This window comes from Leptodactylus fuscus, chromosome 1 (assembly GCF_031893055.1).
Source record: "Leptodactylus fuscus isolate aLepFus1 chromosome 1, aLepFus1.hap2, whole genome shotgun sequence".
Classification (NCBI taxonomy): domain Eukaryota; kingdom Metazoa; phylum Chordata; class Amphibia; order Anura; family Leptodactylidae; genus Leptodactylus; species Leptodactylus fuscus.
The window spans coordinates 35,400,764-35,419,585 of NC_134265.1; the positions used below are offsets into that span (position 1 = coordinate 35,400,764).

At 44.9% G+C, this 18,822-nt stretch overlaps 5 non-coding genes across 5 annotated transcripts; all 5 read left to right on the forward strand.

Annotated features, from left to right (window-relative positions):
• Window positions 1-1,050: 1,050 nt before the first annotated feature.
• Window positions 1,051-1,214, forward strand: LOC142190656 (U1 spliceosomal RNA). The gene has a single exon (XR_012714340.1). It is a non-coding gene; the product is annotated as a U1 spliceosomal RNA (small nuclear RNA).
• Window positions 1,215-4,610: 3,396 nt separating this feature from the next.
• Window positions 4,611-4,774, forward strand: LOC142190657 (U1 spliceosomal RNA). Its single transcript, XR_012714341.1, has one exon. It is a non-coding gene; the product is annotated as a U1 spliceosomal RNA (small nuclear RNA).
• A 3,863-nt stretch (window positions 4,775-8,637) lies between these two features.
• On the forward strand, window positions 8,638-8,801 carry LOC142190714 (U1 spliceosomal RNA). Its single transcript, XR_012714395.1, has one exon. It is a non-coding gene; the product is annotated as a U1 spliceosomal RNA (small nuclear RNA).
• A 3,866-nt stretch (window positions 8,802-12,667) lies between these two features.
• Window positions 12,668-12,831, forward strand: LOC142190706 (U1 spliceosomal RNA). The gene has a single exon (XR_012714387.1). It is a non-coding gene; the product is annotated as a U1 spliceosomal RNA (small nuclear RNA).
• A 3,865-nt stretch (window positions 12,832-16,696) lies between these two features.
• On the forward strand, window positions 16,697-16,860 carry LOC142190727 (U1 spliceosomal RNA). Its single transcript, XR_012714407.1, has one exon. It is a non-coding gene; the product is annotated as a U1 spliceosomal RNA (small nuclear RNA).
• Window positions 16,861-18,822: the final 1,962 nt, after the last annotated feature.

The window sequence follows — 18,822 nt, forward strand, 5'->3', positions numbered from 1 at the left end:
CTTTTATTACTGACAAGAACCTGCTCCCTTTGTTGGATCTGCAGGTTTCTGCCTCCCAGTTGATATCTGGGTAGTTGAAATCCCCCATAATAATGACTTTATTCTGCTTTGCGGCCTCATCTATTTGTTTTATTAGTACATTTTCAGCTTCTTCCATTATATTTGGAGATTTATAACAAACCCCTATCAGTATTTTATTATTTTTTGTTCCTCCCGTAATCTCCACCCATAAGGACTCCACATAATCATTTTCCTCCCAGATGTCCTCACGCAGGACTGGCTTAAGGCCGTTTTTTACGTATAAGCAAACCCCTCCCCCTTTCTTATTTGTACGCTCCTTTCTAAACATACTGTACCCTTGTTTATTTACAGCCCAGTCATAGCTAGAGTCCAGCCATGTCTCACTTACCCCCCACCATGTCATAATTGTCTTCCAACATCATCACTTCTAGTTCCTCCATCTTGTTAGTAAGACTTCGGGCATTCGTATGCATACATTTCATAGATTTATCTTCCCTACTCTTCCACTGCCTACTGACTGCTCTAACCCGACCCCCTGCTCCACCCCCAGTTTCAGTATCTAGCCCTCTTTCCATTTCTACACTATCTTGCCCTCTACATGTTACCCTCTCCCCCCAGTACCTAGTTTAAACACTCCTCCAACCGTCTAGCCATCTTCTCTTCTAATTCTAATGAGCCATCCCGGCTTAAGTAAACCAAAGGCACGCAGCTGCCTCGTGCCTGACTCTGCTGCCCAGCCGGAGCTCGGTTTCTGGAAGCCGCCACCCATTCGCCCCCTCCCCTTTCGTTTTATGCTAATGCCCTTGCTGCACTGCATCTTGGAAATGCCTAGCCGGGAACATTTGAATGCAGGCAGCGGGGTGTCGGGGCGAGGAATGGAGCGCAGCCTGTGCTACGGCCGCCTACCGAGGAAAACGCATGCGGTATGGCATTGCACCATGCGGACCTCTGTTGGCCAAGGGCCAATGCCTCCCCAATGCGGCAGGGCTGCGGGGGAGGGGCGCTGGCCTAGCAGTCGGTGAATAACTCATACTTACCTGGCAGGGGAGATACCATGATCATGAAGGTGGTTCTCCCAGGGTGAGGCTCATCCATTGCACTCCGGGTGTGCTGACCCCTGCGATTTCCCCAAATGCGGGAAACTCGACTGCATAATTTGTGGTAGTGGGGGACTGCGTTCGCGCTTTCCCCTGATTTTCTCTGGTTGAAAGACAGTGCTCGTTCCTTGCTTCCTCTCGCTTGCTAGTTTGTTGCTCGATGCTGCGTACCTGTGCAGTACACTCAGATGGTTAGACTATCGCAACCGGGTTGCTGGCAGAGAGGCACGCTGCTGCTGCCGCCGCTGCCACAGTGTAAGCAAAGCATTCCAGGTGGCCTTTGTCTCCCTCTAGTGGATGAGCGACAGTCCACTCATTCAGTCACACCGTTGGAACGTTAGAGTTTCAACTGTTATGGTGATGCAGCAAGTTCTCCGCTTCAGGCCTGAACCCGCCGCTTTCCATACCTGCCATTCATAGTTACATAGTAGATGAAGTTGGATAAAGACATGAGTCCATCAAGTCCAACCTATAGCCCTACAATCCCCTACAGTGTTGATCCAGGGGAAGGCAAAAACCCCCATGAGGCTCATGCCAATTGCCCTATTTCAGAGAAAAAAATTCCTTCCCGACTCCAAATCTGGCAGTCAGTATAAAACCCTGGATCAACGTGTCCTTAAAATCTAGAGACCATAACCCATTATATTTTTCTCTTCAAGAAAGGCATCCAGGCCCACTTTGAACTTGTTCAGTGAATCCGCCATCACCACTTCCTGGGGCAGAGACTTCCAGAGCCTCGCTGTTCTTACTGTGAAGAATCCCCTTCTATGTTTCTGGTGAAACCTTCTCTCCTCCATACGTAGTGGATGTCCTCTTGTCACTGTCACTGGCCTAGGAGTAAAAAGATCCTTAGAAAGTTCTTTGTATTGTCCCTTCATGTATTTGTACATTGTTATTAGATCTCCCCGTAGACGTCTTTTCTCTAAGCTGAATAACCCCAAGTTTGTTAATCTATCGTTGTACTCCAGTCCACCCATTCCCCTAATCATTTTGGTTGCCCGTCTTTGCACTTTTTCAAGTTCACGTATGTCTTTCTTGTATATCGGGGCCCAAAATTGTGCACAATATTCTAAGTGTGGCCGTACCAGTGATTTGTATAGAGGCATAACTATGTCCTTGTCATGAGAATCTAGACCTCTTTTGATGCATCCCATAATTTTATTTGCCTTGGCAGCAGCTGCCTGACACTGGTCATTAAAGGTAAGCTTGCTGTCCACCAAAATCCCTAAGTCTTTTTCATTGACAGTCTTACCCAGTAATTTACTATTAAGTACATAGTCATACATTTTATTACGTCGCCCAAAGTGCATTACAGGACCGATTCCTCATAAACCCATGCTGATTGGGTGTTATAAGATTATTTACATTGAGATACCCCAGGATAGCATCTCTTAGAAAGCCCTCAAATATCTTTCCCACCACAGAAGTTAAACTTACTGGCCTATAGTTTCCAGGTTCCCTTTTACACCCCTTTTTGAAAATTGGCACCACATTTGCTATTCGCCAATCCTGTGGAACAGACCCAGTCATTACTGAATCCTTAAATATTAGATACAAGGGTCTATCTATGACCATGCTTAATTCCCTCAGAACTCGGGGGTGTATACCATCTGGACCGGGCGATTTCTCTATTTTAGTGTTTTGCAGGCGGCGCTGCACTTCTTCCTGGGTTAAGCAGGTGACATTTAATTGAGAGTTAACATTACCCCTAATCATGTTGCCGGCCAATGGATATTCTTGTGTAAACACTGTAGAGAAGAAGGCATTTAATACTTGTGCTCTTTCCTCATCCTCCTCCACCATTACACCCAGATTATTTTTGAGAGTGCCGACATTGTCAGTTTTTATTCTCTTATTATTTATGTAATTGAAGAATAATTTTGGATTACTTTTACTTTCCTTGGCAATTTTTCTCTCAGCCTCAATCTTCGCCTCCTTTATTTGTTTTTTGCACAATTTATTTTTCTCTGTTATAGTTTTTTAATGCTGTGTCGCTACTCTCTTGTTTTAGTACTTTAAATGCTTCCTTTTTATCCCTCATTGCATTCTGTACTGTTTTAGTTAGCCATATTGGTTTTCTATGATTTCTAGCCCGCTTATTCCCATAGGGTATGTGTTTTCTAGTGCTCTTATTTAGTATATTTTTGAAGATGTCCCATTTAGTTTGTGTTCCCGTCACGTTGAGGACATTGTCCCAGTTTATGCTGCTAGGCTCCTCTCTCAGCTGGTTAAAATTTGCCTTCCTGAAGTTTAGTGTTTTTGTACCCCCTCTAATGAACGTCTTCTTAATGTGTACAAGAAAACTTATTCTGTTATGGTCACTATTACCCAGATGTCCCCCAACCTCCACTTTTGATAGTGTGTCAGGTTCATTTGTTAAAATTAGGTCTAAAAGGGCCTGGCCTCTTGTTGGGTCCTGCACTAGTTGCGATAGGTAATTGTCTTTTATTACTGACAAGAACCTGCTCCCTTTGTTGGATCTGCAGGTTTCTGCCTCCCAGTTGATATCTGGGTAGTTGAAATCCCCCATAATAATGACTTTATTCTGCTTTGCGGCCTCATCTATTTGTTTTATTAGTACATTTTCAGCTTCTTCCATTATATTTGGAGATTTATAACAAACCCCTATCAGTATTTTATTATTTTTTGTTCCTCCCGTAATCTCCACCCATAAGGACTCCACATAATCATTTTCCTCCCAGATGTCCTCATGCAGGACTGGCTTAAGGCCGTTTTTTACGTATAAGCAAACCCCTCCCCCTTTCTTATTTGTACGCTCCTTTCTAAACATACTGTACCCTTGTTTATTTACAGCCCAGTCATAGCTAGAGTCCAGCCATGTCTCACTTACCCCCCACCATGTCATAATTGTCTTCCAACATCATCACTTCTAGTTCCTCCATCTTGTTAGTAAGACTTCGGGCATTCGTATGCATACATTTCATAGATTTATCTTCCCTACTCTTCCACTGCCTACTGACTGCTCTAACCCGACCCCCTGCTCCACCCCCAGTTTCAGTATCTAGCCCTCTTTCCATTTCTACACTATCTTGCCCTCTACATGTTACCCTCTCCCCCCAGTACCTAGTTTAAACACTCCTCCAACCGTCTAGCCATCTTCTCTTCTAATTCTAATGAGCCATCCCGGCTTAAGTAAACCAAAGGCACGCAGCTGCCTCGTGCCTGACTCTGCTGCCCAGCCGGAGCTCGGTTTCTGGAAGCCGCCACCCATTCGCCCCCTCCCCTTTCGTTTTATGCTAATGCCCTTGCTGCACTGCATCTTGGAAATGCCTAGCCGGGAACATTTGAATGCAGGCAGCGGGGTGTCGGGGCGAGGAATGGAGCGCAGCCTGTGCTACGGCCGCCTACCGAGGAAAACGCATGCGGTGTGGCATTGCACCATGCGGACCTCTGTTGGCCAAGGGCCAATGCCTCCCCAATGCGGCAGGGCTGCGGGGGAGGGGCGCTGGCCTAGCAGTCGGTGAATAACTCATACTTACCTGGCAGGGGAGATACCATGATCATGAAGGTGGTTCTCCCAGGGTGAGGCTCATCCATTGCACTCCGGGTGTGCTGACCCCTGCGATTTCCCCAAATGCGGGAAACTCGACTGCATAATTTGTGGTAGTGGGGGACTGCGTTCGCGCTTTCCCCTGATTTTCTCTGGTTGAAAGACAGTGCTCGTTCCTTGCTTCCTCTCGCTTGCTAGTTTGTTGCTCGATGCTGCGTACCTGTGCAGTACACTCAGATGGTTAGACTATCGCAACTGGGTTGCTGGCAGAGAGGCACGCTGCTGCCGCCGCTGCCACAGTGTAAGCAAAGCATTCCAGGTGGCCTTTGTCTCCCTCTAGTGGATGAGCGACAGTCCACTCATTCAGTCACACCGTTGGAACGTTAGAGTTTCAACTGTTATGGTGATGCAGCAAGTTCTCCGCTTCAGGCCTGAACCCGCCGCTTTCCATACCTGCCATTCATAGTTACATAGTAGATGAAGTTGGATAAAGACATGAGTCCATCAAGTCCAACCTATAGCCCTACAATCCCCTACAGTGTTGATCCAGGGGAAGGCAAAAACCCCCATGAGGCTCATGCCAATTGCCCTATTTCAGAGGAAAAAATTCCTTCCCGACTCCAAATCTGGCAGTCAGTATAAAACCCTGGATCAACGTGTCCTTAAAATCTAGAGACCATAACCCATTATATTTTTCTCTTCAAGAAAGGCATCCAGGCCCACTTTGAACTTGTTCAGTGAATCCGCCATCACCACTTCCTGGGGCAGAGACTTCCAGAGCCTCGCTGTTCTTACTGTGAAGAATCCCCTTCTATGTTTCTGGTGAAACCTTCTCTCCTCCATACGTAGTGGATGTCCTCTTGTCACTGTCACTGGCCTAGGAGTAAAAAGATCCTTAGAAAGTTCTTTGTATTGTCCCTTCATGTATTTGTACATTGTTATTAGATCTCCCCGTAGACGTCTTTTCTCTAAGCTGAATAACCCCAAGTTTGTTAATCTATCGTTGTACTCCAGTCCACCCATTCCCCTAATCATTTTGGTTGCCCGTCTTTGCACTTTTTCAAGTTCACGTATGTCTTTCTTGTATATCGGGGCCCAAAATTGTGCACAATATTCTAAGTGTGGCCGTACCAGTGATTTGTATAGAGGCATAACTATGTCCTTGTCATGAGAATCTAGACCTCTTTTGATGCATCCCATAATTTTATTTGCCTTGGCAGCAGCTGCCTGACACTGGTCATTAAAGGTAAGCTTGCTGTCCACCAAAATCCCTAAGTCTTTTTCATTGACAGTCTTACCCAGTAATTTACTATTTAGTACATAGTCATACATTTTATTACGTCGCCCAAAGTGCATTACTTTACATTTGTCAACATTAAACTTCATTTGCCAAGTCTCCGCCCATGCTTCCAGTTTCCTTAGATCCCCTTGCAATATTCTACTATCCTCCTCATTATTGATTACCCTACAAAGTTTAGTATCATCTGCAAATATAGACACCCTGCTTTGTAAACCCTCTACCAGGTCATTAATAAAGATGTTAAACAAGAGAGGACCTAATACTGACCCCTGCGGCACCCCACTGGTGACTGTGGCCCCGTCTGAATATTTACCATTAACAAGTACCCTCTGTTTCCTATCAGTGAGCCAGTTGCTAACCCAAATGCATATGTTTCCCCCCAGTCCCAACAATCTCATTTTGCATCCCAACCGTTTATCTGGAACAGTATCAAAAGCCTTTGAAAAGTCCAGGTACACCACGTCTACTGCATTAGCCATGTCCAGTCTTGAACTGACCTCCTCATAGAAGCTGATCAGATTAGTCTGACAGGACCGATTCCTCATAAACCCATGCTGATTGGGTGTTATAAGATTATTTACATTGAGATACCCCAGGATAGCATCTCTTAGAAAGCCCTCAAATATCTTTCCCACCACAGAAGTTAAACTTACTGGCCTATAGTTTCCAGGTTCCCTTTTACACCCCTTTTTGAAAATTGGCACCACATTTGCTATTCGCCAATCCTGTGGAACAGACCCAGTCATTACTGAATCCTTAAATATTAGATACAAGGGTCTATCTATGACCATGCTTAATTCCCTCAGAACTCGGGGGTGTATACCATCTGGACCGGGCGATTTCTCTATTTTAGTGTTTTGCAGGCGGCGCTGCACTTCTTCCTGGGTTAAGCAGGTGACATTTAATTGAGAGTTAACATTACCCCTAATCATGTTGCCGGCCAATGGATATTCTTGTGTAAACACTGTAGAGAAGAAGGCATTTAATACTTGTGCTCTTTCCTCATCCTCCTCCACCATTACACCCAGATTATTTTTGAGAGTGCCGACATTGTCAGTTTTTATTCTCTTATTATTTATGTAATTGAAGAATAATTTTGGATTACTTTTACTTTCCTTGGCAATTTTTCTCTCAGCCTCAATCTTCGCCTCCTTTATTTGTTTTTTGCACAATTTATTTTTCTCTGTTATAGTTTTTTAATGCTGTGTCGCTACTCTCTTGTTTTAGTACTTTAAATGCTTCCTTTTTATCCCTCATTGCATTCTGTACTGTTTTAGTTAGCCATATTGGTTTTCTATGATTTCTAGCCCGCTTATTCCCATAGGGTATGTGTTTTCTAGTGCTCTTATTTAGTATATTTTTGAAGATGTCCCATTTAGTTTGTGTTCCCGTCACGTTGAGGACATTGTCCCAGTTTATGCTGCTAGGCTCCTCTCTCAGCTGGTTAAAATTTGCCTTCCTGAAGTTTAGTGTTTTTGTACCCCCTCTAATGAACGTCTTCTTAATGTGTACAAGAAAACTTATTCTGTTATGGTCACTATTACCCAGATGTCCCCCAACCTCCACTTTTGATAGTGTGTCAGGTTCATTTGTTAAAATTAGGTCTAAAAGGGCCTGGCCTCTTGTTGGGTCCTGCACTAGTTGCGATAGGTAATTGTCTTTTATTACTGACAAGAACCTGCTCCCTTTGTTGGATCTGCAGGTTTCTGCCTCCCAGTTGATATCTGGGTAGTTGAAATCCCCCATAATAATGACTTTATTCTGCTTTGCGGCCTCATCTATTTGTTTTATTAGTACATTTTCAGCTTCTTCCATTATATTTGGAGATTTATAACAAACCCCTATCAGTATTTTATTATTTTTTGTTCCTCCCGTAATCTCCACCCATAAGGACTCCACATAATCATTTTCCTCCCAGATGTCCTCACGCAGGACTGGCTTAAGGCCGTTTTTTACGTATAAGCAAACCCCTCCCCCTTTCTTATTTGTACGCTCCTTTCTAAACATACTGTACCCTTGTTTATTTACAGCCCAGTCATAGCTAGAGTCCAGCCATGTCTCACTTACCCCCCACCATGTCATAATTGTCTTCCAACATCATCACTTCTAGTTCCTCCATCTTGTTAGTAAGACTTCGGGCATTCGTATGCATACATTTCATAGATTTATCTTCCCTACTCTTCCACTGCCTACTGACTGCTCTAACCCGACCCCCTGCTCCACCCCCAGTTTCAGTATCTAGCCCTCTTTCCATTTCTACACTATCTTGCCCTCTACATGTTACCCTCTCCCCCCAGTACCTAGTTTAAACACTCCTCCAACCGTCTAGCCATCTTCTCTTCTAATTCTAATGAGCCATCCCGGCTTAAGTAAACCAAAGGCACGCAGCTGCCTCGTGCCTGACTCTGCTGCCCAGCCGGAGCTCGGTTTCTGGAAGCCGCCACCCATTCGCCCCCTCCCCTTTCGTTTTATGCTAATGCCCTTGCTGCACTGCATCTTGGAAATGCCTAGCCGGGAACATTTGAATGCAGGCAGCGGGGTGTCGGGGCGAGGAATGGAGCGCAGCCTGTGCTACGGCCGCCTACCGAGGAAAACGCATGCGGTGTGGCATTGCACCATGCGGACCTCTGTTGGCCAAGGGCCAATGCCTCCCCAATGCGGCAGGGCTGCGGGGGAGGGGCGCTGGCCTAGCAGTCGGTGAATAACTCATACTTACCTGGCAGGGGAGATACCATGATCATGAAGGTGGTTCTCCCAGGGTGAGGCTCATCCATTGCACTCCGGGTGTGCTGACCCCTGCGATTTCCCCAAATGCGGGAAACTCGACTGCATAATTTGTGGTAGTGGGGGACTGCGTTCACGCTTTCCCCTGATTTTCTCTGGTTGAAAGACAGTGCTCGTTCCTTGCTTCCTCTCGCTTGCTAGTTTGTTGCTCGATGCTGCGTACCTGTGCAGTACACTCAGATGGTTAGACTATCGCAACCGGGTTGCTGGCAGAGAGGCACGCTGCTGCTGCCGCCGCTGCCACAGTGTAAGCAAAGCATTCCAGGTGGCCTTTGTCTCCCTCTAGTGGATGAGCGACAGTCCACTCATTCAGTCACACCGTTGGAACGTTAGAGTTTCAACTGTTATGGTGATGCAGCAAGTTCTCCGCTTCAGGCCTGAACCCGCCGCTTTCCATACCTGCCATTCATAGTTACATAGTAGATGAAGTTGGATAAAGACATGAGTCCATCAAGTCCAACCTATAGCCCTACAATCCCCTACAGTGTTGATCCAGGGGAAGGCAAAAACCCCCATGAGGCTCATGCCAATTGCCCTATTTCAGAGGAAAAAATTCCTTCCCGACTCCAAATCTGGCAGTCAGTATAAAACCCTGGATCAACGTGTCCTTAAAATCTAGAGACCATAACCCATTATATTTTTCTCTTCAAGAAAGGCATCCAGGCCCACTTTGAACTTGTTCAGTGAATCCGCCATCACCACTTCCTGGGGCAGAGACTTCCAGAGCCTCGCTGTTCTTACTGTGAAGAATCCCCTTCTATGTTTCTGATGAAACCTTCTCTCCTCCATACGTAGTGGATGTCCTCTTGTCACTGTCACTGGCCTAGGAGTAAAAAGATCCTTAGAAAGTTCTTTGTATTGTCCCTTCATGTATTTGTACATTGTTATTAGATCTCCCCGTAGACGTCTTTTCTCTAAGCTGAATAACCCCAAGTTTGTTAATCTATCGTTGTACTCCAGTCCACCCATTCCCCTAATCATTTTGGTTGCCCGTCTTTGCACTTTTTCAAGTTCACGTATGTCTTTCTTGTATATCGGGGCCCAAAATTGTGCACAATATTCTAAGTGTGGCCGTACCAGTGATTTGTATAGAGGCATAACTATGTCCTTGTCATGAGAATCTAGACCTCTTTTGATGCATCCCATAATTTTATTTGCCTTGGCAGCAGCTGCCTGACACTGGTCATTAAAGGTAAGCTTGCTGTCCACCAAAATCCCTAAGTCTTTTTCATTGACAGTCTTACCCAGTAATTTACTATTTAGTACATAGTCATACATTTTATTACGTCGCCCAAAGTGCATTACTTTACATTTGTCAACATTAAACTTCATTTGCCAAGTCTCCGCCCATGCTTCCAGTTTCCTTAGATCCCCTTGTAATATTCTACTATCCTCCTCATTATTGATTACCCTACAAAGTTTAGTATCATCTGCAAATATAGACACCCTGCTTTGTAAACCCTCTACCAGGTCATTAATAAAGATGTTAAACAAGAGAGGACCTAATACTGACCCCTGCGGCACCCCACTGGTGACTGTGGCCCCGTCTGAATATTTACCATTAACAAGTACCCTCTGTTTCCTATCAGTGAGCCAGTTGCTAACCCAAATGCATATGTTTCCCCCCAGTCCCAACAATCTCATTTTGCATCCCAACCGTTTATCTGGAACAGTATCAAAAGCCTTTGAAAAGTCCAGGTACACCACGTCTACTGCATTAGCCATGTCCAGTCTTGAACTGACCTCCTCATAGAAGCTGATCAGATTAGTCTGACAGGACCGATTCCTCATAAACCCATGCTGATTGGGTGTTATAAGATTATTTACATTGAGATACCCCAGGATAGCATCTCTTAGAAAGCCCTCAAATATCTTTCCCACCACAGAAGTTAAACTTACTGGCCTATAGTTTCCAGGTTCCCTTTTACACCCCTTTTTGAAAATTGGCACCACATTTGCTATTCGCCAATCCTGTGGAACAGACCCAGTCATTACTGAATCCTTAAATATTAGATACAAGGGTCTATCTATGACCATGCTTAATTCCCTCAGAACTCGGGGGTGTATACCATCTGGACCGGGCGATTTCTCTATTTTAGTGTTTTGCAGGCGGCGCTGCACTTCTTCCTGGGTTAAGCAGGTGACATTTAATTGAGAGTTAACATTACCCCTAATCATGTTGCCGGCCAATGGATATTCTTGTGTAAACACTGTAGAGAAGAAGGCATTTAATACTTGTGCTCTTTCCTCATCCTCCTCCACCATTACACCCAGATTATTTTTGAGAGTGCCGACATTGTCAGTTTTTATTCTCTTATTATTTATGTAATTGAAGAATAATTTTGGATTACTTTTACTTTCCTTGGCAATTTTTCTCTCAGCCTCAATCTTCGCCTCCTTTATTTGTTTTTTGCACAATTTATTTTTCTCTGTTATAGTTTTTTAATGCTGTGTCGCTACTCTCTTGTTTTAGTACTTTAAATGCTTCCTTTTTATCCCTCATTGCATTCTGTACTGTTTTAGTTAGCCATATTGGTTTTCTATGATTTCTAGCCCGCTTATTCCCATAGGGTATGTGTTTTCTAGTGCTCTTATTTAGTATATTTTTGAAGATGTCCCATTTAGTTTGTGTTCCCGTCACGTTGAGGACATTGTCCCAGTTTATGCTGCTAGGCTCCTCTCTCAGCTGGTTAAAATTTGCCTTCCTGAAGTTTAGTGTTTTTGTACCCCCTCTAATGAACGTCTTCTTAATGTGTACAAGAAAACTTATTCTGTTATGGTCACTATTACCCAGATGTCCCCCAACCTCCACTTTTGATAGTGTGTCAGGTTCATTTGTTAAAATTAGGTCTAAAAGGGCCTGGCCTCTTGTTGGGTCCTGCACTAGTTGCGATAGGTAATTGTCTTTTATTACTGACAAGAACCTGCTCCCTTTGTTGGATCTGCAGGTTTCTGCCTCCCAGTTGATATCTGGGTAGTTGAAATCCCCCATAATAATGACTTTATTCTGCTTTGCGGCCTCATCTATTTGTTTTATTAGTACATTTTCAGCTTCTTCCATTATATTTGGAGATTTATAACAAACCCCTATCAGTATTTTATTATTTTTTGTTCCTCCCGTAATCTCCACCCATAAGGACTCCACATAATCATTTTCCTCCCAGATGTCCTCACGCAGGACTGGCTTAAGGCCGTTTTTTACGTATAAGCAAACCCCTCCCCCTTTCTTATTTGTACGCTCCTTTCTAAACATACTGTACCCTTGTTTATTTACAGCCCAGTCATAGCTAGAGTCCAGCCATGTCTCACTTACCCCCCACCATGTCATAATTGTCTTCCAACATCATCACTTCTAGTTCCTCCATCTTGTTAGTAAGACTTCGGGCATTCGTATGCATACATTTCATAGATTTATCTTCCCTACTCTTCCACTGCCTACTGACTGCTCTAACCCGACCCCCTGCTCCACCCCCAGTTTCAGTATCTAGCCCTCTTTCCATTTCTACACTATCTTGCCCTCTACATGTTACCCTCTCCCCCCAGTACCTAGTTTAAACACTCCTCCAACCGTCTAGCCATCTTCTCTTCTAATTCTAATGAGCCATCCAGGCTTAAGTAAACCAAAGGCACGCAGCTGCCTCGTGCCTGACTCTGCTGCCCAGCCGAAGCTCGGTTTCTGGAAGCCGCCACCCATTCGCCCCCTCCCCTTTCGTTTTATGCTAATGCCCTTGCTGCACTGCATCTTGGAAATGCCTAGCCGGGAACATTTGAATGCAGGCAGCGGGGTGTCGGGGCGAGGAATGGAGCGCAGCCTGTGCTACGGCCGCCTACCGAGGAAAACGCATGCGGTGTGGCATTGCACCATGCGGACCTCTGTTGGCCAAGGGCCAATGCCTCCCCAATGCGGCAGGGCTGCGGGGGAGGGGCGCTGGCCTAGCAGTCGGTGAATAACTCTTACTTACCTGGCAGGGGAGATACCATGATCATGAAGGTGGTTCTCCCAGGGTGAGGCTCATCCATTGCACTCCGGGTGTGCTGACCCCTGCGATTTCCCCAAATGCGGGAAACTCGACTGCATAATTTGTGGTAGTGGGGGACTGCGTTCGCGCTTTCCCCTGATTTTCTCTGGTTGAAAGACAGTGCTCCTTGCTTCCTCTCGCTTGCTAGTTTGTTGCTCGATGCTGCGTACCTGTGCAGTACACTCAGATGGTTAGACTATCGCAACTGGGTTGCTGGCAGAGAGGCACGCTGCTGCTGCTGCCGCCGCTGCCACAGTGTAAGCAAAGCATTCCAGGTGGCCTTTGTCTCCCTCTAGTGGATGAGCGACAGTCCACTCATTCAGTCACACCGTTGGAACGTTAGAGTTTCAACTGTTATGGTGATGCAGCAAGTTCTCCGCTTCAGGCCTGAACCCGCCGCTTTCCATACCTGCCATTCATAGTTACATAGTAGATGAAGTTGGATAAAGACATGAGTCCATCAAGTCCAACCTATAGCCATACAATCCCCTACAGTGTTGATCCAGGGGAAGGCAAAAACCCCCATGAGGCTCATGCCAATTGCCCTATTTCAGAGGAAAAAATTCCTTCCCGACTCCAAATCTGGCAGTCAGTATAAAACCCTGGATCAATGTGTCCTTAAAATCTAGAGACCATAACCCATTATATTTTTCTCTTCAAGAAAGGCATCCAGGCCCACTTTGAACTTGTTCAGTGAATCCGCCATCACCACTTCCTGGGGCAGAGACTTCCAGAGCCTCGCTGTTCTTACTGTGAAGAATCCCCTTCTATGTTTCTGGTGAAACCTTCTCTCCTCCATACGTAGTGGATGTCCTCTTGTCACTGTCACTGGCCTAGGAGTAAAAAGATCCTTAGAAAGTTCTTTGTATTGTCCCTTCATGTATTTGTACATTGTTATTAGATCTCCCCGTAGACGTCTTTTCTCTAAGCTGAATAACCCCAAGTTTGTTAATCTATCGTTGTACTCCAGTCCACCCATTCCCCTAATCATTTTGGTTGCCCGTCTTTGCACTTTTTCAAGTTCACGTATGTCTTTCTTGTATATCGGGGCCCAAAATTGTGCACAATATTCTAAGTGTGGCCGTACCAGTGATTTGTATAGAGGCATAACTATGTCCTTGTCATGAGAATCTAGACCTCTTTTGATGCATCCCATAATTTTATTTGCCTTGGCAGCAGCTGCCTGACACTGGTCATTAAAGGTAAGCTTGCTGTCCACCAAAATCCCTAAGTCTTTTTCATTGACAGTCTTACCCAGTAATTTACTATTTAGTACATAGTCATACATTTTATTACGTCGCCCAAAGTGCATTACTTTACATTTGTCAACATTAAACTTCATTTGCCAAGTCTCCGCCCATGCTTCCAGTTTCCTTAGATCCCCTTGTAATATTCTACTATCCTCCTCATTATTGATTACCCTACAAAGTTTAGTATCATCTGCAAATATAGACACCCTGCTTTGTAAACCCTCTACCAGGTCATTAATAAAGATGTTAAACAAGAGAGGACCTAATACTGACCCCTGCGGCACCCCACTGGTGACTGTGGCCCCATCTGAATATTTACCATTAACAAGTACCCTCTGTTTCCTATCAGTGAGCCAGTTGCTAACCCAAATGCATATGTTTCCCCCCAGTCCCAACAATCTCATTTTGCATCCCAACCGTTTATCTGGAACAGTATCAAAAGCCTTTGAAAAGTCCAGGTACACCACGTCTACTGCATTAGCCATGTCCAGTCTTGAACTGACCTCCTCATAGAAGCTGATCAGATTAGTCTGACAGGACCGATTCCTCATAAACCCATGCTGATTGGGTGTTATAAGATTATTTACATTGAGATACCCCAGGATAGCATCTCTTAGAAAGCCCTCAAATATCTTTCCCACCACAGAAGTTAAACTTACTGGCCTATAGTTTCCAGGTTCCCTTTTACACCCCTTTTTGAAAATTGGCACCACATTTGCTATTCGCCAATCCTGTGGAACAGACCCAGTCATTACTGAATCCTTAAATATTAGATACAAGGGTCTATCTATGACCATGCTTAATTCCCTCAGAACTCGGGGGTGTATACCATCTGGACCGGGCGATTTCTCTATTTTAGTGTTTTGCAGGCGGCGCTGCACTTCTTCCTGGGTTAAGCAGGTGACATTTAATTGAGAGTTAACATTACCCCTAATCATGTTGCCGGCCAATGGATATTCTTGTGTAAACACTGTAGAGAAGAAGGCATTTAATACTTGTGCTCTTTCCTCATCCTCCTCCACCATTACACCCAGATTATTTTTGAGAGTGCCGACATTGTCAGTTTTTATTCTCTTATTATTTATGTAATTGAAGAATAATTTTGGATTACTTTTACTTTCCTTGGCAATTTTTCTCTCAGCCTCAATCTTCGCCTCCTTTATTTGTTTTTTGCACAATTTATTTTTCTCTGTTATAGTTTTTTAATGCTGTGTCGCTACTCTCTTGTTTTAGTACTTTAAATGCTTCCTTTTTATCCCTCATTGCATTCTGTACTGTTTTAGTTAGCCATATTGGTTTTCTATGATTTCTAGCCCGCTTATTCCCATAGGGTATGTGTTTTCTAGTGCTCTTATTTAGTATATTTTTGAAGATGTCCCATTTAGTTTGTGTTCCCGTCACGTTGAGGACATTGTCCCAGTTTATGCTGCTAGGCTCCTCTCTCAGCTGGTTAAAATTTGCCTTCCTGAAGTTTAGTGTTTTTGTACCCCCTCTAATGAACGTCTTCTTAATGTGTACAAGAAAACTTATTCTGTTATGGTCACTATTACCCAGATGTCCCCCAACCTCCACTTTTGATAGTGTGTCAGGTTCATTTGTTAAAATTAGGTCTAAAAGGGCCTGGCCTCTTGTTGGGTCCTGCACTAGTTGCGATAGGTAATTGTCTTTTATTACTGACAAGAACCTGCTCCCTTTGTTGGATCTGCAGGTTTCTGCCTCCCAGTTGATATCTGGGTAGTTGAAATCCCCCATAATAATGACTTTATTCTGCTTTGCGGCCTCATCTATTTGTTTTATTAGTACATTTTCAGCTTCTTCCATTATATTTGGAGATTTATAACAAACCCCTATCAGTATTTTATTATTTTTTGTTCCTCCCGTAATCTCCACCCATAAGGACTCCACATAATCATTTTCCTCCCAGATGTCCTCACGCAGGACTGGCTTAAGGCCGTTTTTTACGTATAAGCAAACCCCTCCCCCTTTCTTATTTGTACGCTCCTTTCTAAACATACTGTACCCTTGTTTATTTACAGCCCAGTCATAGCTAGAGTCCAGCCATGTCTCACTTACCCCCCACCATGTCATAATTGTCTTCCAACATCATCACTTCTAGTTCCTCCATCTTGTTAGTAAGACTTCGGGCATTCGTATGCATACATTTCATAGATTTATCTTCCCTACTCTTCCACTGCCTACTGACTGCTCTAACCCGACCCCCTGCTCCACCCCCAGTTTCAGTATCTAGCCCTCTTTCCATTTCTACACTATCTTGCCCTCTACATGTTACCCTCTCCCCCCAGTACCTAGTTTAAACACTCCTCCAACCGTCTAGCCATCTTCTCTTCTAATTCTAATGAGCCATCCCGGCTTAAGTAAACCAAAGGCACGCAGCTGCCTCGTGCCTGACTCTGCTGCCCAGCCGGAGCTCGGTTTCTGGAAGCCGCCACCCATTCGCCCCCTCCCCTTTCGTTTTATGCTAATGCCCTTGCTGCACTGCATCTTGGAAATGCCTAGCCGGGAACATTTGAATGCAGGCAGCGGGGTGTCGGGGCGAGGAATGGAGCGCAGCCTGTGCTACGGCCGCCTACCGAGGAAAACGCATGCGGTGTGGCATTGCACCATGCGGACCTCTGTTGGCCAAGGGCCAATGCCTCCCCAATGCGGCAGGGCTGCGGGGGAGGGGCGCTGGCCTAGCAGTCGGTGAATAACTCATACTTACCTGGCAGGGGAGATACCATGATCATGAAGGTGGTTCTCCCAGGGTGAGGCTCATCCATTGCACTCCGGGTGTGCTGACCCCTGCGATTTCCCCAAATGCGGGAAACTCAACTGCATAATTTGTGGTAGTGGGGGACTGCGTTCGTGCTTTCCCCTGATTTTCTCTGGTTGAAAGACAGTGCTCGTTCCTTGCTTCCTCTCGCTTGCTAGTTTGTTGCTCGATGCTGCGTACCTGTGCAGTACACTCAGATGGTTAGACTATCGCAACCGGGTTGCTGGCAGAGAGGCACGCTGCTGCTGCTGCTGCCGCCGCTGCCACAGTGTAAGCAAAGCATTCCAGGTGGCCTTTGTCTCCCTCTAGTGGATGAGCGACAGTCCACTCATTCAGTCACACCGTTGGAACGTTAGAGTTTCAACTGTTATGGTGATGCAGCAAGTTCTCCGCTTCAGGCCTGAACCCGCCGCTTTCCATACCTGCCATTCATAGTTACATAGTAGATGAAGTTGGATAAAGACATGAGTCCATCAAGTCCAACCTATAGCCCTACAATCCCCTACAGTGTTGATCCAGGGGAAGGCAAAAACCCCCATGAGGCTCATGCCAATTGCCCTATTTCAGAGGAAAAAATTCCTTCCCGACTCCAAATCTGGCAGTCAGTATAAAACCCTGGATCAACGTGTCCTTAAAATCTAGAGACCATAACCCATTATATTTTTCTCTTCAAGAAAGGCATCCAGGCCCACTTTGAACTTGTTCAGTGAATCCGCCATCACCACTTACTGGGGCAGAGACTTCCAGAGCCTCGCTGTTCTTACTGTGAAGAATCCCCTTCTATGTTTCTGGTGAAACCTTCTCTCCTCCATACGTAGTGGATGTCCTCTTGTCACTGTCACTGGCCTAGGAGTAAAAAGATCCTTAGAAAGTTCTTTGTATTGTCCCTTCATGTATTTGTACATTGTTATTAGATCTCCCCGTAGACGTCTTTTCTCTAAGCTGAATAACCCCAAGTTTGTTAATCTATCGTTGTACTCCAGTCCACCCATTCCCCTAATCATTTTGGTTGCCCGTCTTTGCACTTTTTCAAGTTCACGTATGTCGTTCTTGTATATCGGGGCCCAAAATTGTGCACAATATTCTAAGTGTGGCCGTACCAGTGATTTGTATAGAGGCATAACTATGTCCTTGTCATGAGAATCTAGACCTCTTTTGATGCATCCCATAATGTTATTTGCCTTGGCAGCAGCTGCCTGACACTGGTCATTAAAGGTAAGCTTGCTGTCCACCAAAATCCCTAAGTCTTTTTCATTGACAGTCTTACCCAGTAATTTACTATTTAGTACATAGTCATACATTTTATTACGTCGCCCAAAGTGCATTACTTTACATTTGTCAACATTAAACTTCATTTGCCAAGTCTCCGCCCATGCTTCCAGTTTCCTTAGATCCCCTTGTAATATTCTACTATCCTCCTCATTATTGATTACCCTACAAAGTTTAGTATCATCTGCAAATATAGACACCCTGCTTTGTAAACCCTCTACCAGGTCATTAATAAAGATGTTAAACAAGAGAGGACCTAATACTGACCCCTGCGGCACCCCACTGGTGACTGTGGCCCCGTCTGAATATTTACCATTAACAAGTACCCTCTGTTTCCTATCAGTGAGCCAGTTGCTAACCCAAATGCATATGTTTCCCCCCCAGTCCCAACAATCTCATTTTGCATCCCAACCGTTTATCTGGAACAGTATCAAAAGCCTTTGAAAAGTCCAGGTACACCACGTCTACTGCATTAGCCATGTCCAGTCTTGAACTGACCTCCTCATAGAAGCTGATCAGATTAGTCTGACAGGACCGATTCCTCATAAACCCATGCTGATTGGGTGTTATAAGATTATTTACATTGAGATACCCCAGGATAGCATCTCTTAGAAAGCCCTCAAATATCTTTCCCACCACAGAAGTTAAACTTACTGGCCTATAGTTTCCAGGTTCCCTTTTACACCCCTTTTTGAAAATTGGCACCACATTTGCTATTCGCCAATCCTGTGGAACAGACCCAGTCATTACTGAATCCTTAAATATTAGATACAAGGGTCTATCTATGACCATGCTTAA